The sequence below is a fragment of the Polyodon spathula genome, chromosome 6 (assembly GCF_017654505.1).
Source record: "Polyodon spathula isolate WHYD16114869_AA chromosome 6, ASM1765450v1, whole genome shotgun sequence".
In the NCBI taxonomy this organism is placed as follows: Eukaryota; Metazoa; Chordata; class Actinopteri; order Acipenseriformes; family Polyodontidae; genus Polyodon; species Polyodon spathula.
Genome location: NC_054539.1, coordinates 55,619,388 through 55,644,011, shown reverse-complemented (window position 1 = coordinate 55,644,011; position 24,624 = coordinate 55,619,388). Strand labels below are relative to the sequence as shown.

The 24,624-nt window shown below is 36.8% G+C and overlaps 1 protein-coding gene across 5 annotated transcripts in view; it reads left to right on the top strand.

Moving 5' to 3' along the window:
* Positions 1-323: 323 nt before the first annotated feature.
* Positions 324-24,624, top strand: part of LOC121317354 (transcriptional-regulating factor 1-like) — an 80,013-nt gene continuing 55,712 nt past the window's right edge. For 4 of the 5 annotated variants that reach the window (XM_041253197.1, XM_041253196.1, XM_041253198.1 and 1 more), the window contains exon 1: positions 327-794. The gene's annotated coding sequence lies outside the window, so the exon portion shown is untranslated. Of the gene's footprint in view, positions 795-24,624 lie in introns of all 5 variants that reach the window. The other variant, XM_041253199.1, reaches the window with a different exon arrangement.

Here is a 24,624-nt window from a genome sequence, read left to right as displayed (position 1 = left end):
TCTTGCAACAGTGTGGCTTAAAATACTGTATTTAAAAAAAAGAACCCCGTTAAATTAGTTATCTATCACACAGGAGCTGAAACTAGGCGTAAAAAATATATTTGAAAAAAGTACTGTTTCTTTAACAACACCGAGGCAGCAGCAATACCCCCACGCACCTATGTAAAATAAATTAAAAAAAAAAAAAAAAAAAAAAACTGAAAAATATCAATTCGCATAAATACAGACAAGCAAATTGGAAATTAAAATGTAATAAATTAGAACTCTTCCATGTTTCAATGATAAAAAAAAAAAAGAAACGAGAAGAATGAACGAAAAACTTCGGTATATCAGCCTTTCAGCCTTTTCGTACAGACACTACTTCCTGCTTTGTGAAGCGAATTGTTTGTACTGCTTTGACCAGAACATACTTGCGGAACGATACACAACGACAATTGTCATATAATATTTGATTGTATGGTATGAAAAGAACAAAGGGGGGCACAACTGAGCGTGCCCAATACAACATTCTTATGAACTTGAAGCATGCAGATTATCTTTGTCTTTTTGGGAAACTGACAGGCTCTATTTGTATTGTGGATGGGTACTTGTTTACAGGACGGGCACACTGCGGCATAAAAACTCAAACCAACCAGCAGGGGAGGGAAGGAGCAAGTTGATTAAAAATTGCATGAAAATAAAATTTAAACAATACACAACCAGGCGATTTCCTTCAGTAGAACCACCACCGCGTCCAGGATTCTGTGCGTTTTGACGTCCAAATGCATTAAGCATTGCTGGCTTGATCGTCAAAGGTAGGTTATTGTAAAATAAATAAATAAATAAATAATAATAATAAAAAATCGATTTTCATGGATTCGACTTAAGAATTAACAGTAAAGTTTGTTTGCAAGAGTTTCGGTATGCAATATGCGAGGCCGCTGATATAGTTTATGGTAAATTATATTTATGTGCGAGAGTCATGTTGCAAAATGTCAAGAAGGGTGTCGCATTAATTTATTTTAGGATGCCATGGGGTAGGTCAGGTATTGAGTGACTCGTGAAGGGGGTGCTTAGTTTTGTCAATAATTCAGCCATGCATTTGGAAACTTGATGCATGTTTTCAGCTCTGTCGCTTAGGCCAAGTCAAGTGTTGTGCGGAACAATGTATCTACCTAGGCAGCCACTTGTCAATAAAACCTGGCAGGGACAGGACACGTTTGAGTTGTAAGTGTGCAATGAGGCGATAAATTGAACGGAACAACCCATTGCACATTAAAATTGTTATTTTTCTGCTGGTAACGCTGATATGAAAGATCGGGGTTGCCGATTAGAAAACAAAATGTAAATATGAAAGGTCGCTGATTTCAGATTTTTGACATTGGGGGGGGGGGGGGGGGGGGGGTAAGCGTGTCGTGCTTCTAGTAAGATCATTCAACTAGTCGTTGATCAGACTGGTCGTAAGCGAATATTTATATATATATATATATATATATATATATATATATATATATATATATATATATATATATATATATATATGTATGTGTTGCTTTTAAATTGATATGTATTAATGAGTAAACCAGGAAATCCGAGGATTTTTTTTGAGAATTTCAAAGTACTGCACAATTCTAAAATTTGTTTTGTTGTCATCCTTACGTGAATATAACTCCAATATCACGAGTGGGGTAATGCATACAAATAAACATGATGAAAAACGCGCGGCGTTTTTGTGACTCGACTAGGCAACATTTTTTACAGGCCCTACAGTTCTTGTCATTGTTAATTTTAATATTCATTAAAGTCGGTATCAAATACCCAGGAATGATGGGTATTTTCAGTTTTTCTAATGTTGAGTTTTAATAAAATGAACCATTCACTTTAGTTTGTGTCTATTCCATCTTGTCGTTCTAGTAATCATTTTTCATTGCCCCTACTGAATAGCAGTTTAACTTTAAGGTTTTACTGCATTTTGACTGTGAGCATAGCTAGACACACTTATGCTTTCACGTGATTTAACGCTAATTGTAAAACATTGAGTGGATTGCCATCTTTGCTTTTAAAAATTCCAGTGGGTGAGTAGGAACATAGGTGTTTGGATTTGGATTTTGACTAGAATTAGAAGTTTACATAACTGGTGTTTAAACTACAGAATGCATTTTATGACTTGAAGCTCAAATTAACCCTGCAAGCAGCCCTGGGATTTCAGAACTACCCTCAATAATTATATACAGTGCCTATACAAAAGTCTACACCCCCTTGAACTTTTTTCACATTTTATTGTGTCAGTGCCTCAGAGTTTCATGCTTTTAAATGAGGATTTTTTCCACTTATCTACACACTATACTCCACACTGTTAAGGGGAAAAAAGTTTTTATTGAGAAAAAAATTTATATATTAAAAATACAAAACTGAAAGATCATAATTGGATAAGTCTCCACCCCCCTGAGTAAATACTTGGTGGAAGCACCTTTGGCAGCAATTACAGCTGTGAGTCTGTTGGGATAGATCTCTACCAACTTTGCACACGTAGATTTGGCAATATTTGACCATTCTTCTTTATAAAACTGTTCAAGCTCTGTCAAGTTCCTTGGGGAGCGTTGATGGACAGCAGTCCAAGTCATGCCACAAATTTTTGATTGGATTTAGGTCGAGGCTCTGACTGGGCCACTCAAGGACATTTACCTTTTTGTTCCTCAGCCGCTCCAGTGTAGCTTTGGCTGTGTGCTTTGGGTCGTTGTCATGCTGAAAGGTGAACTTCCGTCTCGATTTCAGCTTTCTTGTAGAGGGCAGCAGGTTTTCCTCAAGGACTTCTCTGTACTTTTCCCTTCTATCCTGACAAGTGCCCCAGTCCCTACCGATGAGAAACATACCCATAACATGATGCTGCCACCACCAAGCTTCACAGTAGGGATGGTGTTCTTTGGGTGATGCACTGTGTTGGGTTTGTTCCAAACATAACACTTTGCAATTAGGCCAAAAAGTTCCATTTTAGTTTCATCAGACCACAAAACTTTTTGCCACATGGCTACAGAGTGTTTTTTTTTTTTTTTGCATACTTCAGAACAGGATTCAAGGTGGGCCTTCTTAAGTAATGGCTTCCTTCTTGCCACCCTACCATACAGGCCAGATTTGTAGAGTGTTTGGGATATTGTTGCCACATGCACACTTTGGCCAGGCTTGGCCATAAAAGCCTGTAGCTCTTGCAAAGTTGCCATTGGCCTCTTGGTAGCCTCTCTGATTAGTCTCCTTCTTGCTTGGTCATCCAGTTTGGAGGGACGGCCTGATCTAGGCAGAGTCTTGGTGGTGCCATACACCTTCCACTTAATTGTCTTGACCGTGCTCCAAGGGATATTCAAGGCCTTTATTTTTTTATACCCATCCACTGATCTGTGCCTTTCAGCAACTTTGTCCTGGAGTTCTTTTGAAAGTGCCTTGGTGCTCATGGTTGAGTTTTTGCTTTGAAATGCACTATCCAACAGAGGGAACCTACCGGAACTGCTGAATTTATCCTGAAATCATGTAAATCACTACAATTTAACACAGGTGGTCACTTAACTTGGTGTGTGATTTTGAAGGCAATTAGTTACACCTCAGCTAATTTAGGATTGCTATTACAAGGGGGGTGGACACTTATCCAACCAAGCTAATTTTCTACAAATTTCTAAAATATTTTTTTCACTTGGAAGTTGTGGGGTAGGATGTTTAGATACATGAAGAAAAACAAAACAAAAAAAAACAAAAAAACAACTTTAATGCATTTTTAATATAAGGCAACAAAAGGTGAACATTTTGAGTGTAGACTTTCTGTAGGCACTGTGTGTGTGTGTGTGTATATATATGAGAAGTGTGATTTTAGTTCTGAGTAGGTCATTCCAAGTGTATGACCCAGTCTTGGGTTACCTGTTCTGAAACCCAGGACTGGGCACAGGGCTAGTTAGAGTTTTAAGTTGTGTGTAGTATTATTATAGCTTGAATTGAAAGAAGATGGCTTATTAATGTCATTTAGTCAAACCACTAAGGTCACCAATCAACAAGCTAGTCTACGAGGAACCTGACCAGCATGCAAATGTTTTTTTCTGCAAAGGTTTAATTTGTGTCTGTGTTTTAGCTTCCCCAGAACATGTGACAGCGCTTGCATTTTTTTTTTAATGTTACTCTAAAGATTCAGCATTTAGCTTTCTAAAATATTTTGCATATTTTTTTTCCCTTTCTAAATTTAAGAAAAATATGAATAAATGATGGTCTCAAAGCTAGTCTACCAGGAACCTGACCAGCATGCAAATGTTTTTCTTCAAAGGTTTAATTTGTGTCTGTGTTTTAGCTTCCCCAGAACATGTGACAGCGCTTGCATTTTTTTTTAATGTTACTCTAAAGATTCAGCATCCGGTTTTCTAGAATATTTTGCATATTTTTTTTCCCTTTCTAAATTTAAGAAAAATATGAATAAATGATGGTCTCAGTGCCATAGGAGGTTACCCGTCTGCATTCTCAGTCAAGTTCAGTTGCCTCTCGATTCTGGACAAAAATGATCCAAACAATTTTTTTCCTGTATTGTACATAAAGGCTGAAGTAAGACTTTGGTGCACTCTCGAGTCACGAATGTGTACAGAGCCATTTTTAGCCTTGATCATACTGTAATTTAAAAGATCTCTAATTGATCCTCCAAATGGTGTAATCTGTTTAATAAAATAAAGCTATACATAGATACTGGAACATCTTTAAAATTCATCATCCAGTCGCAATTTATTTTCTGTCATAGACTAGCTTAAAGGCCAAAAGCTTGGTGCTTAAATCTATGGAACTATGAAATATTTGTACTAGCTGGTAAGAGCAGGAGTTGATTTGATTCAGTAATTTAGGGGACTGTGTTATTAGTTGGGCAATGTGAATATAATTTGATGATTATTATTGTGATTTTATTTATTTATTTGTTTTCAGTTTTGGCTTTAGATTATAACGCAACAGCTTTAATGAACTACACAATCATCCGACAGGTATTCATACAAAGAGACACACCCCCTATATGAATCACTAAGTACAGAAAGTGCTGTGCCTTCCTCTCTCAGCAGTGTCCCAGTTGTTCTTTAATTACACAGCAGTTAATCTAATCACGTTTTGACTTTAGTCTTATGATGTCGAAATCTTTGCTTATTTTATGAAGTTTTTACTAGTTCAAGCACTTAACTTTTCTTGAGTTTTTAAGTTACCTGTACTGAGGCAACTTTTAAAAAATCTGCATATCTGATAACCAGGGATCCTAGGAATCAGTTGCTGCGGAAAAACACAGTATTTCTATGCTGTCGGAGGATTTTTAGTCTTACACTTAGGGCGGGGCAAAAAAGCATGCAAGGCTGTTTTTGGTTGTTTAACAAAGTCAATGCACTTATCATATATAATCAACAGTTTTGCGTAAAATTTACTATACATACTTGTTCAATAAAACTGCTTCTGTTGAACGAGGCGCACTCACCTCACCACTTTCATCCTGAAACGTAGCTATAGTTTACTTCTGTGTGTTTTTACTACTCAGCAAGCTGTTCATAACCATCCAGGTAACAAAGACTAACTCTAGATAAACTAATATGAATGCTGTTTTTTGGTTTTCGTTATTACTACGCAGACGTATTTGTAATGTTTAAAGTAAAATTGTACATTTGTTTATTTTCTACCTGATAGTGTAAGGATTATTGCCCACGTTGCCAAACATGTAACCCAGCAATAACGACCATTGGCAGCGTTCAACAGACAGAACACTGCCGTGGCGCTAGGTAACATAAGTTAGCTCTTATTGAACAGTGTGTTGCGGAGAGACCTTTCAAGATGGTGGAAAATACAGCACTAGTGCTGTTTTGGATCCATTTATGGAAGATTGTGCAGAAAATCTGCTGTTTAATGCCTCTGTTGCACTTGCATCGAGAGCCAACACCATGGCTTTAGCAGCAGTGAATTCAAACACATGCAAGAGTCCTGTATGGATTGAAAACTAAGCTGAGGGCATTGTTCTTCAGTACTTTGATTGTTGCATATTGCATGTTTTATTTACAGGTGGCTACAGTGCAGTCCATGCTTGCAATTAAGATGTTTCTATTATATGTAAGTGTTGTACAGCAAAATAAACTTTCCACAAATAGAACAATTAATTTTTTCAACAGTTATTCAACCCAGTAACATTTTTATACAGCAAATCAAATAAATAAGCTTTCCAATAAATAATTTCTTCAACTGTGCTTTAAATATCTGTGAATGACTTTAGCAGTTTCTTTTGCAACCTTTTGCATTTCATGAGCTCCTGTTCCTCTGCAAAGTCTTACAACTGAAGTACTACAGTTTGTTTTTTTCTCTCCGATAAGATTTAAATATTATAGTACATATAATTTTATTTTTAATGTGCTCTTGGTTAGTCAGAAATGTAACACTGCAAAAAACCTAATTTTAGTAAAGATCTTATTCTAGCTAGGGATGTAAATATCGTTTAATAAAAAAATCAGTTTAAAACTGTTTGATTTCTATCAGTTAACTGTAGTTACAGCATCACACTACATACCCTTTAAATAAATGTATTTTCCACATATATTTAGTCTTTGTCATGCATTGACATTTGTTTACCAAACATAAAAAGGAGACATCTTAGAGCACAAATCCGCTTTAATTGAGTTAAGATTGTATCACATTGATGGGTGTACCAGTACACGTTTCTAAGTTTCTAGTATCTCCTTCATAGTTAATCTGGATCCACTACAGGGGACACTGGTTTCACATAAAATAAAACGCCATTAAAAAAAAATCACATTACCCCCCATAAACTTAATGTAGCAATCAACAATTCGTTTTTCAAGATTATTGAATCTGTGCTATGAATCCATTTTAACTGCAAGTACATAAGACAAGATTTTTTTTCATTGTTTCAAATGATCACAGATAAACTGCAACTTTAACAATCTGCCCACAACTACTGAAGTAAAACATCTTAGTTTAAACAAAACAAAAAAAATGAAACCACTGTACTCGCCAAAGGTGAACGAAAATGTCATTTGTTATCACCGAGCAACATTTCCCAAGCTTCGCTGCACTATGACCCCCCTAGTTGTAGCAATCAAAATGACTGCCGTATTGTACAGCCAACAGTAGAAAAATGCACTTTTGCTTCAGTGTCACTTGATTCCCCTTCATTAATCCATTTTCCAACACTTTTCTTCAGAAAACTGTCAGTTGTTTGATATTTATAAAGCTAACGTTTGAACTCACTTCAAAGTAAAGTAAAAAGTGGCTATAATAATACATCAACGTACCTGTTTCTTAAACTAAAATGTTTGATTTTTATTTTGCAGGTGTTCAACACATAACCTCGTTTTGACCGCTCCATCTTTACACTCCTCCCTTTTCTGTTTTGACGCCAGCTGCTGACAGCTTGAGACTAGTTTGATAGATGTGTTTTCAGTCGACTAATCATGATTAACCCAACGTCATATGTTGCCAAATAAAAAGTTACATGCACAGGACTTGAACAGAGGCAGTGCATAAAAAGCACATGTTTTGTTGTGGATATTTACTTTTAAAGTACAAAATGCCAGACTCATTTTATCAATTCATATTATAGGTTAACTTATATAAAAACGGTATGTATTTATTTATCAGTTGACCGTTAAACCTATAACATCCCTAATTTTAGTGTCCCCCTTCTCCCACGGGAAAAAAAGGTTTAAAGTTTTCGGGGTAGCCTATATGGTGCTTTTTCAGCCGAAATACACTGTAGCCTGATATCGCAGAAATGGCACAAAAAAACCCTATATATATATATATATATATATATATATATATATATATATATATATATATATATATATATATAATATCACATATAGTTCACCTTTAATACCGCTGTTCCTCCATTATTTATTTATTTATTTTAAATGCAGTTAAGAAAATATTCCGCCCGAACAACCAAAAACAAAAAAGAGCGCACACAGATATGCAGGGCGCGAAATAACAGACGGCACCAGCGGCAATTGCCGCAGTACCTCCCAAATTAAAAAAAGAAAAAAAACTTACGGCAGAAGTTCCTAGGGAGAACCCTGTAACAATAATACATTATGATAATGACTCATTTTCCTCACACGATGAGATTAGACAGAATTAAATTCAGTTGTGACAGAATGGGCCAGCTGACGCTGAGCAAGTTTGTGAATGGGTTGCAGATCAGATGAGCGGGTGCTGAGGGAACTGGCGGCAATGACGGATGGGCTTACAGGCAACTTTTGCCGTAAGTTTTTTTTTTTTTTTTTTTTAAATTTGGGATTTTTACAGCTTGGGCACTGCGGCAAGTGCCATTGGTGCCGTCTGTTATTTCGCGCCCTGCATATCTGTGTGCATTATTTTTCGTTATTGCTTGTTCATACAATCCAGTTATTGTGTGCACCGTTATCAAATGTATCCGCGTTATGAACACATTTTACATTTTAAATAAAACATTTGCTTGTATTTTGCAAGTGGTATTTTACAATGCTGCTGTGTTTGGTCAGAGGCTGGTGCAATTAAAACTAGACACAGAATTTAGATAGTCTTACATTAAATGGGTTGTGCTGTCTCAGGTAGAAATATTGTCTGTTTTACTGTACTGATGTGTTTAGTCACTGTTTACAGAGGTTAATGACGTGTCAGCAGTGAAGAGTGCTGTAGTTAAAGCTCTCGGGCTGTGGGGTGCAGTTTAATAGTCTAAACAACAGCAGATTGAAATACTGGCAGCCTAACTGCATATTACTGTACATCTGATGGTGCAGGTTTACAAGGCTATCTAATACTGGGAGTTCCAGCCCTGTTTGTGTGTATCCAGTTTTGATGGTCTAATGTAGCTGCTTTTAACATAAATATTAAATTGTACCTTCTATAGAGTTACATTAGATAGAACTGGACACTGGTCAAATGTGCAGTGAGTCATTGTATGTCGAGCAACTATTACATCGAATAGCCTCACTGGCCATAAGCAACTACCCCATCTCCTCCCACCTATAAATTATTGAACCAGGTTTTGGTTAGCTTAACCAATGTTGACCAATAATTTACCCTTTGTTTAGCCTTGTAAGAATTATGATATTTTAGGCTAGTAGTTGTATAGTGTACTCTGTGTCTGTTTATGAAAATAGTGATTAACAGCTTGCCATATTAACCAAGACTTCGAACCACTGGCAAGCAGAGAGTTAAAGCCTGTGTCTTGCCTCTAATGAGCTTTATTAACATTCACTTCCTATGTTATTGGGCTGTTGATAAACTGCTGCATCTGTGCCTTTGCTGCTGTAGGTTTAGATTCATGGTCAGATCATTGCTGTGAGTTTTTAGCAATGCTGTTATCAGCCCATGACAACTGCATATTCCCGTTGAAATATAAAACACAAGCACAGAATCAAAAGCTCTTCAACAGAATTAAAGGGGCAGCAGTGATGATATGTACAGTCTGCTAGTACGAATAAGATGCTCGACATCTATTTGGAGCTTTAATAATATGAACCAATCGTGAATTACAGAACAGATTACAAAAGGATAAAACTGGTACAGTAGTTCCCATAATGAAAGCAATTTCACACTTACAGTTTAACAGTGGTTATTCGGCCCCATGCCTAGTAAAATACCTGGAATATTCTTTTTGAGTGGGGTACTTTTACTGTCAGTGCACACATATCTGCTTGCAACTGCCGCATCTCCTGAATGTGTATTTTGGAAAGTGTGTTTGTGTTTAGATTAGTGCTGGGACAAATCTGAATATTAAAACAAGTAAATGAGATTATGCGCACGCACACATTTTCATTTTACCTTTGTTTTACCAGATAAGAAGATTGAGAACAAATTCTCATTTGCAACGACAATCTGGTCAAGAGGCAAACATCACAGCAACACATAAATACAACACAGAAACAACGCACATACGCATGCATCAGACTATAGTGAATTCAGATTAAAAACATCCCCCCAAAACAAAACTCTGTAGTTTTAATTTGAAATTCATTCCAGTCATAAGCAGCTGCAAACTAAAATTAATCACACCCAAAAACAGGGGACACTCTGGGTAGAACCAATCTAATAAATGAATCTGATCTTAAATTGTAAACTGAAGCAGAGAACTGTAATAGGTTGTGCAGATACAGTGGGGGTTTTCCCAGTCAGGGTTCTATAAACTAACTTAAGCTAATGATCCAATTGCCTAGTGTCCAACGAAGGTCATTCAACCACAATATAATAAACCCAGTGATGACTAAGATAAGAAGCACCAAATCTTATAGCAGAATGGTATAAAGCATCAAGCTTCCCCAAAGCAGCTTTCAAGGCCATTTTGTAGTCATCCCCATAGTCCAGTATTGGAAGAAAAGGCATCTGGACTAGAGTATACCCAGTGGAAAGTGCAATATATATATATATAGTGAGATATCACTACCCATCTTCACTTTTTTCCACACAATTAAAAAAGGTTCGCTGCCCCAAAACTTAAAAACTGACCGACACAAAACTTGAGGTTTAAGCGCTGACACGCTGTGTTTAATTTACAAAATAAACAAAATTGAAAACAAAAAGCTATCTGTCTGAACACTAACTACACACTTCAGGATTCTAACTAATTAACCAGACAGGCAAGCTGCTTACCGGTTTGCAAACCAGTTTCATACATACAAAACAAAAAGCCTTAACACACTACTGTTTGCATACCAAAGAACACAGTCTCAGTCAGGCTTCTTCCCACAGCAGAGCCCCAAGTAGACTGCTGTGCTCATATACACTGCAGCTGGCTGCAATTTGCAATAATTGCCAGCTGACAGTAATTAACAAAACAATTATCAATAATACAATTAAACACTTATGCACATGTTTATTTTTGTAAGTCAAATACATTAGATTTACGGTGTTTCCCCTTTTTTTAATTAGCTCTAAACAAATTCCTGTATGCTCTTGTCTTTAGACATTAAATGCCCCTCTCAGTCATGTAAAAAAAAAAAAAATTGAGGTCCTAGAAGCCAACTTCAGAATGAGTGTGTTAACACGATCCTGGTCCTTAAAGGGTTATATGTATATATTATATATTTTGTTGTGACTTTCTGATATGTGGAATGTAATAAACGAGAACCAAAACTGACTTTTTTTCCCCTTCACTTTACAATGCCGTTTCCTCGTTTTGTTTTATTTGAAGTGTTTAAAGTTACATTTCAGTTTTCGTTTGCTTGTTCAGCTACAAAAAGGCACAGGTAAACCTCAGGTTATTACTTTATGAAAACGTATCTATGGCCACTGTGTACTGTGAAGAAATGGCAATGGCAAGGAATGAAATAAAACACATTGCCAACTTTATATACTATTTATTTCAGGGAATAATCTGAACTTTTGGCATTTGCATCCTTTTGTTTTGTAGTTAATTCACTGGGGTAAAGTAAGTCCTACACAACCTATTCTTTACTCCTGGGATATTTTTCTATTTTAACGTGTTACATATTGTAAGGTCTTGTTGTAAAATAAAGGTGCGCACACACGGGCCACAGCCATGCCCCCTGACCCTGCTGCTGTGCTGTCTCTGCCTGCATTCAGAGCAGTAAAATTGCTTGTGTTACTTTTTGAACAACAAACAAATATTTCAACGAATATTTAAATTATGAGAGAATATCTAAACTTGAAAACCCTGTGTTCGTCCCAGCACTAGTTTAGATGCATTGCACTGCACTGTGAAATACAGTATGTGCGATTGGTCGCGGTGAGCTGGTGAACAGTATTTAGGGTGCATCCCTGTGTACAAATGAATACATCATTGCATTGAATGCTTTGATAAATCTGTCATTATAAAAAAAAAAAAAAAAAAAAAAACAACAAACAAACAAAAAAAAACATAATACAGATCTCTGGATAATTTATTTGAGTTTTACAGGTCCCACTTGTCCAACTGTGACATCCATCATGTGGGTATACAGTGCAAGATAAAGGAAGCAGGGTGCCTGCCTGTGCAGTATGCTCTGCAAGTGTGTTGAACTTTTCCATGTACACTTGCATTAATAGCTATGGATTGTTGTTAGGCTAAGCAGGTGACTAGAACAAGCTCTTTCACCACAGCGATACACTGTATTGTAGTCCCAAAGTTAGACTAATGCTTGAACAACAAGTTTGAACAGTTAAGTATTATTTTGTTATTTCGGTTTTGTTATGTCCCCCTTCTTACAGGAATTACACCCAGTCTACCAGTACATTACAGTACCGGCCATCACAGTACTGTATGCTTTTTATTTTATTTTTTCTCCTGCATTGATACTGCAGGGGGTTAGATCATTTTAGAAATCCTATCATTCTAGTACAGGGAGGGAAGTAAGACTCCTGTTGCATATCCAGTTTTTAATAGGTGCTCGATTAGCCCCAGTGTATAGGTAACAAGCTCAGATGTGTATTATTAAACTCATTATAAACTTATTTCCATACCTGAATTATACTACCATTGCATGTAGCACCACAGTGTTGCTAAGATAGGAAGTTGAAACAATGACTAGCAACTGTACTGGTATACACTTTTTCTTTATTGCCATATAGGAAATGTGCAGTATAGGTGCTACTGTATCTCACTAATGAGTGTTTAAAGAATCATACGATCATACTTTCAGGGGTTACTGCTTCTTGGTTGTATTGGCCTGTCAATTTTGTAGGGGTGCTTGAGAAAAAAAAAGGTGTTTGCCCTCATTGGAAACCATATTCTTACGTTATGGAAACTTTAGAAATTGATGAAAAGAATAAGAGGGCAGGGTCAAGTTGTTGTTCATGGTGTGCCTCCACTAGAACAATGGATTAAAAACATTCCTTTTTTTTTTTTTTTTGGCCACAACCACCGAGAAATAATATTTCTAAAGCTTACCAACACAGTGCTTGTGCAGTGTGCTTCTAATGTGAGCAGGAGTTGAAGATCAATTTTTTTTTCTTTTTTTTTTCTGAAGTTCTGTACGCTAGGGCCCTTAGAAATCTGAAAGAGCTGCTCTCCAATGCCTTTTATAGTGCATACACATACAGGGAGTAGGTTGCTGATTTAAACAGTGCACATTACTGTTCTGTCTGTCCAAAGTGCTTAGTTTGTTCCAGTATTACACTTCTACATAAATCAATACAACATTTATAAATCCAGTTTTTCTTGGAGCCAAGTGAGGACTGGGGGCATAAATGATCGGTTTCTTGCTGTGTCTGCGAATGCGTTTAGCCTAAAGTTTTGTCTTGAACTTTTTCAATAAACTTGACATCCTATAGAATTTTAATAAAGTATTAAATAAACTTTATTTATATATTTTTTGTGGTCATTATATTTTACTTTTGTATTTCACCTGTAGTATACATTCCTGGACAGCAGTTTATAATATGATCAGGATAGAGTAAATGGTAAACGGTTAGTAAAATACTACTTTTTTTTTTTTTTTTTTTTGTGGTGGGGGGGGGGGGGGGTTGTTTACTGTTTATTATCTTATGCTACTTTTACAGCCATAACTGAGTATTTTGAACTCGCCAGTTTGTTAGGAACTACAGTACCAGACAATTGACATGTTAGATGGTATATTGGCAGTGTTTGGAGGATTGAAGAGATTGGGGGGTGTGGAGTGACTGGTAGATGGGCATAACCTTTGTACTGCATAAGCAGAGTAACCTCTCTGCCGTCTATACATTTTAAGCAATGGTGAGGAAGTTAATACAAGTTGTGCAATGCAGTATAAAGAAATGCGAGCTCTGGAGACAGTCTTGTAAAGCGAAAGTGCGCGGATGATTTCTTAAGAGTCAATACTCTCTGTGGTCTAACGGCACACAGGTACAATACCTGCTTCATGTCTGCTTTATAAACTGGTTTGCAGGCATTGCACAGTTCTGTTTTTTTTCTGTGGTTAAGAAGAATCGTGAGAAAACAAGAATATGCATCTTTGTAAACTTGTTTATTTTGTTTACAATAAGTACTTAATGAAAGTTGTTTACTCAAAAAAGCCATTACCACAATCATGGAAACTACACAAAGAAACATACCAAAACTTAAACAATCAACTCAGACATTTAAAATACATAGGCCCTCATTTACAAAAGTGCACTAGATGTAGCTGGAACTTGCACATTAAGTAGGGAGCCTAACTTGCTTCATAAATCTAGATTTACTGTACCATTTACTAACACTATTTGGCTAATACCATAGCGTGCACACTACATGTAATGTGCACGATAATGTCTGAGACTTATTTGTGACCACTGTGATATAAAAATTCCCAGCAGTCCAGGCATAGCTTTTGGTTAATGGCTTATTGTGAAAAGTGTAAGTGGCTTACATTGACCTAAAATGAGCGATTAACAGACGCAGCCCTCCGCTGCGCAAATTAAAACTGCACACAGAGGCGTTACAAATTCTAGTGGAGGAGGTTGTTTTAAATTATCATACCTTGTTTGATCGAGTGTTTTATTTAATCACTCTATTATTTGTACGAATGTAATGAACTATAAAGTAAAATCTAAGAAATTATAACATTCATTCACGTTTATTCATGCTTAATATAACCTGTTATTTACAGGTAATTTTCACTGCTCTATATGAAAACTTTAATGCAAGTAATGCCTCCATGATCCCAGATAAATTTCAGCCCAGGAAAAATAGGTTTAAATAGTGCGCCTACCAGAGGTTAAAACCTGCTTTCCAAACAAACGAATTGTCGCTCACTTTAAGGTGCACACTATGATTATCGCCCTTTAGTAAATACGGTCAGAATGAAGCTCATCTCATTATTCTGAGCGGGGTGCCTCATTTAAATACATGTTCATGCATTACCATACAAATCGCATAGTGTGGCACAGTAAAATCAGTGTGCGCCATAATATGACCACTGTTTCGTGCGATAATGAACAAGCCATTACCACACGGAAATCATGAATGTGCACGCAAATTGCAACTAAGGTGCTCAGTAATGTTTAGTGCCCTTTTGTAAATGAGGCCTGTAGAGCTGACACTTATTCCAGTAAATGTAATTGCAATCATAGCAAAGGTCTCATGTTTTTCCTGTATAAAAGATGGACACGTTATGGTAAACGTGTATTGGATTATAATGTTTTGTTTTTTAGAGATCTAGCCTAAATTAACAGCATTTACAGATTGCTGAGAGAGCCTTAAGAAAAACAGTCTGGTTCTGGTACTCAAGGAAAACCAAAGTATCAGGCTTCTGGGAGTTTCCTGAAAGTATGCCCTCGGTAGCCAGTCACCTCTTTGCTAATGACTCATGTAATTTTGTGTAATCTTCATGTACTGTAACCTGAAATGGCTTCCCGGGACATGCTAGAAGTGCAGCACTGGCAGCGATTGGTACATTTTATTCATTGATAACTTGGGGAGGACAAACAGGAGAATGGTAGACTGGCAGCCACTTTTACAACCATTGGATCACAACACCATGTTGTTTATTTAGTGCACTGATGCCAATTGGTGTTTTCTGGTTCAGTGGAATTTATTTATTTTTTTATTTTTTTAAATTCTTAGCTGTGTTAGTCTAATTGCTTAATTTCAGCGAGTTCTTGTGGTTTGATAGTACCTTAGGTACAGACTTACGAAACGTGCATACTGTACATGTTCTCTTTTTTATAGCAATACACCATGGCTTTTGTTTAATGTAGTTTGAAACCCTGTGATTCCTGTTCTTTGTTTGTCATGCCTGTATTGACTCAGTCTCCACCTTCCACAAGAACTAGATCTACAGTGTTCAACTGAAAACATAATTTTATGAAAAGCTCAGTTTTACTACTGGACAGATGAGTTTATTCAACTGTGTAACATACTGACTCTGTTTTGTACAGTAATGTCATGAAACTTAACTTCAGAATTTTATCTGAGGTTGTCTCAACTGGTTCCTGTGTTCCGTGATGAAGTTTAATAAGCCTACTGTGTGAAGTTTTAGACCGCGAGACTTACTATTTCTCACAATTATCAGAAACATTACTTGGCAAAAATATGCTGGCATCTTTGAGGGTTTGAACAAGTTGGAGAACATGGTTACCTCACCCAAAAATCAGCACCGGATGCCAGATTGAGAAACTGAGACATGAGACAGAGTCTTGATACAAGTCAAGACTGAAATATTGATAAACTGTCACCAAAGAAGAGCTCATTGAAATAGACCAGGATACTTGCTTACGCATATCCGGGGCTGGGTTAAAGAAACTACTAGCAACTCAAAGCAATTGTGCTGGTATGCTTACAAAGTTAGTAGAAAGCACACATGTCTGGGTCACAAGGTCATGAGTTTAGGTCACACAGAAAATGTGAACCTACGTAACTGCGCAGAACTCAACTGGAGAAGCCCAAGCATGTACAATATTGATGCCTCCTTCAGTGACAAACGAACCTAAGGTGTTGAGGACTAATTCCCCCACTCTCCCTCACCGCCTGGTACAGTAAGTTGTGAAGAACGTGGGGCGCTTATAAACATCCTGCTGCCACCACTATTTGAGGTGCTGACTGTTCCGGAACCTCCTCAGGAAAAATATAACGGTTGTTTTATTGAGTCCTCACTCTTTCAGATACTGGCTTCATGCTCTTTGCACAACTGTATTCTATGATTTTCTAGTTTGATCATGGGTATCGTCTAATTCTTGAATGGCAATAATTTTACAAAGTTGCCTCTGCCCCGCTGCCACAGAGATCATGTGAGGGGCTTGCTTTAGTAGTGGCAGGGTTAATATTAAACTCTGTATGCTAAATGTATTGGTGATCTTGACAGTGACCTCTGACCTAATACGGCTGTCATGTTCAGGTTCTATTGCAATACTTTTAAGTTTCTGGGGGTGTAAAGACAGAACAGTTTTGTCTTAATGGTTGGGACACAGCTGTATGCTTTTCTCAGTCAAGTTTGATTAACTGTTATGTAAAAAAATGAACCCTTTTTCTTGCCACTTTTGCTTTAATTTGCAGTGGATTTATGAAGGGTCCTTTCACAATAAAGTTTAGGCCTGATACAGTACATGGTTAATTCAGTGCTATGGTTATCGAAAGCCTATTAAACACCCCTTTGAACACACTAAACACTTCTATTCAAAATGTTTGTCAATGAATTGATTGTGTTTCTTTTAATAAACAAAGTAAAAATCTTAAAATTAAGCATCATATGGGGAGTGGACCACAGTTGTTGTTACAAATTACTTAATCATACAGAATCTTACACAAGGACACAAAGATAAGGCTTTGTTACTTCTCATTTCATGTTACTCAAAGGCTATCCTATTTACTACAGTATATCATTTCCTCCATTTGTGTTGGTTGATGAGCCAGCACAAGTGATGGAGAAAAAGGTTCCAGGGCAGGTGTCTCATATGCACAAATGAGCCGTGAAACTGGCAGTAGCCCTTCATTGAGAGAACATGTCTGAAGTTGACAAAAATAAGACATTTTGAGCTTTGATAATTTTTATTTTTTCTTTGTGATGGATTTTATCATTTTAAATACACTAAACAAAAATATAAACACAACATGTAAAGTGCTGGTCCCATGTTTCATGAGCTGAAATAAGATCCCAGAAATTTTCCATATGCACAAAATGCTTATTTCTCTCAAATTTTGTGCATAAATTTGTTTACATCCCTGTTTTAGTGAGCATTTCTCCTTTGCCGAGATAATCCATCAACCTGACAGGTGTGGCATATCAAGAAGCTGATTAAACAGCATGATTATTACACAGGTGCACCTTGTGCTGGGGACAATAAAGGGCCACTCTAAAATGTGCAGTTTTGTCACACAACACAATGCCACAGATGTCTCAAGTTTTGAGGGAGCGTACAACTGGCATGCTGACTGCAGGAATGTACACCAGAACTGTTGCCAGAGAATTGAATGTTCATTTCTCTACCATAAGCCGCCTCCGACGTCGTTTTAGAGAATTTGGCAGTACGTCCAACTGGCCTCACAACCGCAGACCACGTGTAACCACGCCAGCCCAGGACCTCCACCTTTGATGGCCTCTGGCACACTGGAGAAGTGTGCTCTCCATGGATGAATCCAGGTTTCAACTGTACCGGGCAGGTCGCAGACAGCGCGTATGGCGTCGTGTGGGCGAGCGGTTTGCTGTTGTCAACGTTGTGAACAGAGTGCCCCATGGTGGCGGTGGGGTTATGGTATGGGCAGGCATAAGCTACAGACAACGAACACAATTGCATTTTATCGATGGCAATTTGAATGCATAGTGATCCCGTGACAAGATCCTGAGGCCCATTGTTGTGCCATTCATCCGCCACCATCACCTCATGTTTCAGCATGATAATGCACGGCCCCATGTCGCAAGGATCTGTACACAATTCCTGGGAGCTGAAAATGTCCCAGTTCTTTCATGGCCTGCATACTCACCAGACGTGTCACCCATTGAGCATGTTTGGGATGCTCTGGATCGACATGTACGACAGCGTGTTCCAGTTCCCGCCAATATCCAGCAACTTCGCACAGCCATTGAAGAGGAGTGGGACAACATTCCACAGGCCACAGTCAACAGCCTGATCAACTCTATGCGAAGGAGATGTGTCGCACTGCATGAGGCAAATGGTGGTCACATCAGATACTGACTGGTTTTCTGATCCACGCCCCTACTTTTTTTTTAAGGTATCTGTGACCAACAGATGCATATCTGTATTCCCAGTCATGTGAAATCCATAGATTAAGGCCTAATGAATTTCTTTCAATTGATTGATTTCCTTATATGAACTGTAATATTGTTGCATGTTGATTTATACTTTTGTTCAGTGTAGTTTCAAGGTGCTGACATAAGACATTGGTCCACCTTGGCTGGAAAGGCCCAAGGAGTACTGTAGTGTACAGCAAGTCGGACAGTGGCCACACATTTAGTATGTTGAGGGTTCAGTATGGTAAAAGAGCTGCTGCAAAAAAAGTCAGAAGTGCAAACACAGTTTAGTCCACGTTAGTGTTAGGTTATGAGCAGTGTTCCCTCTAAGCTTTTTAGATTCTGAGAAACTTGCCGTTTTGACTGAGAAAGGGTACATTATTAGTGAGAAACCTTTGCTCATGCATTAACCCTTTTAATATAGTTTTGTTGCATTATACAATTTTGAAACAATATTCCAACACAAGTATCTCAACAATTTTACAGTTTACTTTAAACAAGACTTTTATTGTGGCTCTGCCTCTGATTTTGAATCATCCCCTGATCCTATGCAGCCCTGTCGGTTGTTATCATAGATGTAGACTGCATGCTTAACTGATGGCCTGCATAAAATTGCTTTATACTACTGCATAAAACATTGGCATCTGCACTGCCTTCAATTGTAGCCATTTCTAAGGTTACTAATTGTTCCATTCTTGGGAATACTAAATTCCGTTTTTCAAAAATGGCCAATTCCATTTGTTCCCACTTTATATCAACATATGAATAAGTCCAGCAATGTCATGTAAGAGTAGTCCTATGTACAGTACTCCACAAAACAAGTTAGCGTTTTACTGGCATTATAATAATAACCAGGATAAAATATGAAACACTGATAAAGGCGTGTTGACTGACTCACTGCCCTGAAACAGGTTCTCTGCTATGTATTACCCGATTGTAATTTAAATAGCTCCCCTTTTAATGTAAACATACGTAATCCTTTGAATTGTTTCTTTCCTAATTCTGCTGTGTTATTTGCAAGATTTAAAAAGTTGCGTGTCTCCAGACAGAATGTCTTTATGAAACCAATGGTGTGTAGTGTAGAGACTACATCCTTTACACAGTAAAGTGATCAATTTCTTTTAATGATTTTATGTTATTAAAATGTGCAAACTGTGATTTATTTGATAATTAATCCGGTAATTGATAGTTAAATGTTAGTGTCCTACCCAACGTATGTGTTTCTAGTAGCCCTTTGCTGCATGGCGTTTCAACAGGGCGAAGGCACACTCGGTTGCAGCAGGGAAAGGTTAAATACAGAGAAATAAAAAAGGAAAAGATGACAAAATACTTTTTGGTTAAATTCAGGAAGCTTCAGAAAAAAAAGATGACACAATGTATTTAATTTCTCTGAGAGCTTGTATCTTTTTTTAAAAATAGCAGTTTGCAAAAAAAAAATTGGAATACTGATCTGTGTTTTGTTCTTCGAAAGTATCAAGAACGATGGAGCACAGACAAGTTACTTACTGTAGGCAAGCTGAGACAGAGTGATGGAGCTGGTTTGAACCTTCTATCTGCACTACAGACCCGTTTTTGTCTCCTTTCGAGGGGTCGGTGTGGTAGGGCAGGGCATCAGTATATAATTCAAAATAAATTGGACAGGAAATAAAAAATACCCCTGTCGGTTATTTCTGTAAATGATTGCAATTATATAGCCATTTAGAAAGAATGCCATTCATGTCAGAATGCCAACACGGTTCTTTATGACTCCTACGGTTATTTATGTAGATCTAGAGTAGGCTTTATTTTATACCTGATCGACATCCCTGTAACCTTTTTTAATATTTTTTTCTAACAGGTTCAGTGATTTATAGTGGGTTTTCTGGAGGTATTTGCGGCTAAAGGATTTGAAGACATGATTGCCATTTATGAATTATTTCCCTTTACAAATGAAGAGCAGAATACAATTTAACACAGAAGCTTCATTACAAAAACCTGTATCAAGTGTATTATAGCAATGGAGATCAGCACTGAGGCCAGGAATCGGTAGCACCCAACAGGGTATGGAAATTCCAAGGTATATAATGTTTGTATGCTGAGTGGAAATAGTCAATGCACTGTAGTGTACAGTGTGCATGAACTGTATCTAGAAATCACCTGTTCTTATTTTTCCATTGTAGTGGTTATTTAGTTTTCAGAAGTGATTTGTACCAAGTACCATATTTCACGATGCCTAGTTTCACCCAAAAAGTACAACAATGATGTTGGCTGCAAACAAATTGAAAACAACTGTTACACAGGAAAGGATATTGAGAAAGAAACCAGACCAGCTATACTGTACCATGTAGTACAATATCTACAGACCGCGTGCATTAGTTAGTAGACATGCAAGCTGCAGGTGGTATGAGACCAGTCCTCAAGCAGGTCGACAGCAGTAAAAGGTTGATAGTGCTTTGTGTGCTTGATTAAAAAGCCCTTCAAGGTCTGACGGTATATTATGCAAATCTAGTTGTTTTCTGCCTGTGTTATTGAAGGCAGCGACAATGTTCTCCTAAAAAGAAGGGAACAGGGAGTTGTTGGTATTGTCGGTGTAGTGGATTATATTAAAATGCAAATGACTGAGCCGTTACACAACAATTTGCTTTCTCTTTGTACTAAGGAAAACACACTCGTAATACATTCGGTTCTGATTTCCCCTGTGCTGTAATAATTAAGAATGAGGGCTATGTTCAAAGGTTCGTTCACTAGCCAGGAATTCGGTAGATTTTATTTTTTCTTATAGCAGCTATAATGCTTCAATAAAATACCTAGTGTACAACATGTTTTAAGAGAGGTGTTTATGGTAGAATAAGTATGAAACCTAAAATGTAAGCCAACACTAAATTAAATTTAAGAAACGGAGCACTTTAAATAAATAAAATTAAATAAATAAATAAGTAAACAAGAATTGAAAGGTCACAGAACAGAAACAAGCACCTCTACAGTGTCCAATAAATGGGTTTCAGAAAGATGGAAGACGTAAAAAAAAAAAATCATTTAGCTACATTTAGCAAAAAGAGGTTCACCCAGTCTGAAGTATTTTGTTGAGCTATCTTTTGTTTTGGAGAAAGTTAGCCGTTATTTTTAACAGACTAGGGCGGGACAAGGGGAATAAATGTTATGAAGGTACGTTGGAGTACCCTGCAGTGTGCAAAAGAAGTTGCAAGTACTAAAGTGTAAATATTAATCATTATTTAAGGTCGCAACCCTAGTTTTTGGGTTAAATAAATTAGCAAGAGCTGTGTATGAAGAGCCCCACCAGGGGTTACAGTAACATACCATCTATGCCTGGAATGTGAAGCTGCTCAACAGCTGAAATGTTTTTATCACAATTTAGAACTTTTATGAATTGGAAAGCATTTTTTTGAAATGCGGTTTTCTTTTTTCTTTTGTAAACAAGTTAGCAACAATGCAATTATCGGCTGTAAATTATCACGTTACAATAAATTATTGTGATAATTTACAGCCTATAATTGCATTATTGTCAACACTACTGTATATGTATCACAAGCAGCATCAATTACGTGTACATAGACGTGTATTTATATTCATTATAAAAACATGATTTACTGGTTTATATAACATATTTAGCTACATGTGAATTCAATTTATATGGATTACCTGTAAGATAATAGGATTTTCAAATCAAATATAAACTAGTAGGTATGGTAACGGTTACCAGTAAATTATGCAAATTAGCGCTAAGGCTTGAACCTTCATTCAGTAATGTGTTCCGAACCTTCAGAGGTCAAAATGTACCCTTTGTTACAGCCCTAATGATGATCCTGTATTCATAATCACAATTTCATTACATTTTATTTTAGTTTCGTCTTTACTCTTTTAGCACTGAATAGCATTACAAAAAGATAACCTTGAAATAATATATTTATGTACTGTGTAAAATTGGTTTACTGGTCTGCAGTTCAGAGTGGAGTTATTTTTTTGGAGTTATTTGCCATACTCTACAATAGCGATGTCCCATGTCTGCAGTGTTGAGAGAGAGTTCAACTGCATGTTGTAATATGTATCTCTAAAAACCGGGTTTATCTGAAGTGAATGAGCATTTTCAATGCTGCTTACTTAAAGCTTTATAATGTGCTATCTCACAAAAAGATTAAAAAAACTGAGCTGCATTAAGGTAATGTATTGTTTATTCCAATTATATATACACAGGTTAAGATAGATGCTGTGAGTAAGAATAACCTTTTTTTTTTTTCTTTTATTGGAGACGATTTTCATTTAATCCATATCTTTGTAAACACTCAATAGTTTTGAATTTATAAATACTGAAAAATACTGCCATTGAATGAAGTTTCTTTTAGTATTTCTTAATTCCCATATTTGTAAATACTGCATTTAAAATGGCCGCTTAGGCTTGGCTTTCAATACCAGAGCAGTTGCTATGTAGTAAAAGAAACTTACACGTAACATTGAGCCTGCCTGTGGTCCTGTAAAGCTAGGCCCAAAAGTTTTGCATCACCCTATAGAATTAACTAATTTTGCTTCATAAAGTCAAATGAAACCTGCTAAAGAATGTTAAGTGAACATATTGAATTGTATATCGCTTTGTAGTTTTCCGTGTACTTCACAAAAAAGTGACAAATTGAAAAATGTGACATTTTTGAAATCTGACATGAAACATTTTACAACTGTAATGGCTTCCGGTAGACACTTGCAATAGAATTACATGATGTTAAATAAAAGCTTGAAATCATGTTCATTCAGTGTTTAAAAATATTGTTATGTCTCAATCCTAAAATTCTAGGTGAAGTAAAACTTTTTGGCCATATAGCTGTACAGTAATAGACCCCCAAGTAAAAGACAACATAATTTAAGGATCGTTATCAGATAATGTGGAGTTGCCTTTTTGGTTAAATGAGAAGTGGTGGTATAAAGTGAACCCTGAGATATATCTAGCTATATGAACTAAGAGCACCTGCTTTGGTGTAAAAGATTTAAGAGCCTAGAGGTGAGTACTATTCATTTTGTATTGTATCTTTTATGTTTAGTGAGATTTCTTAAAATATTCTTATCTACTGTTCGGCAGATTTGCATTTTTTTCCCCCCTATGTGCTTTGTATTTATTTTTCTAGGAAAGACAAGAACAGTCGTTCAGGGCAAAAAAAAAAAAAAAACCTCAATAATTCACCCCCAAAAAATGTAATACAGTAACAGCAGTCCAACGTGAACAGGTGCTCTAGGATTGTAATGATACTCAGTCTGATTGTTACGTTTTTAGTTTTGGCCTAATCTAGATACTGTTATGAAACAAGAACAAAAATGAGTGGTAGTGACACACCACTGAAGTGTATTGACAGTTTAGCAGCCAGGGTTTGTGCTTATTGTAAGCATGTGGGGTGGGGTGAGTATTAAAAATAGTAAATGTTTCAAATCCGGTGGACAAGCACATTGCTGCCTTTTAGATTGTGTATATCCACTGTAGTCTTATTATACTGTGTGCTGGTAATGGGTTTCTTTCTTGCATTGTTGTAATACATTGAATTATTATCCCCCTTTGGGTGGTAGTATATTGGAGGCAGCCAAACAAAAGTACTTCACACATTCTTTCAGTAAATCTTAAGCTAATTATAGCAATAGTGAAGAGGTGTTCAGTGCTACAGTAATGAAATACCTATATCTGAAAGCCGTGGTTAGTCTTTCCACTCTGACTAATCCATTTATCTGTGCACAGTAGAAAGAGGATGTCTGAATTGTACAACATGAATATCTTTCTGCTCTTTGTCTCATTCTCACCTCCATTCTGCTGGATTTGAAATTACTGTAAATTGATTTCTTTAAAAATTGTTTAAGGAGTACTGAGCTTTATTTGATTATTTAACAAGCTGAAGCTTTGAGTCTAACGTAGAGGTGTGTCGATTCACACGGTGAACTGATATTTTTCTTGACGATATGATTATCGGTACAGCGACCCCTGATTTTTTCTTTTCTTTTTTTTTTTTTTTTTTTTTTTAAGTAAAATTTGATCTGCTAACACAAAAATGAGCAT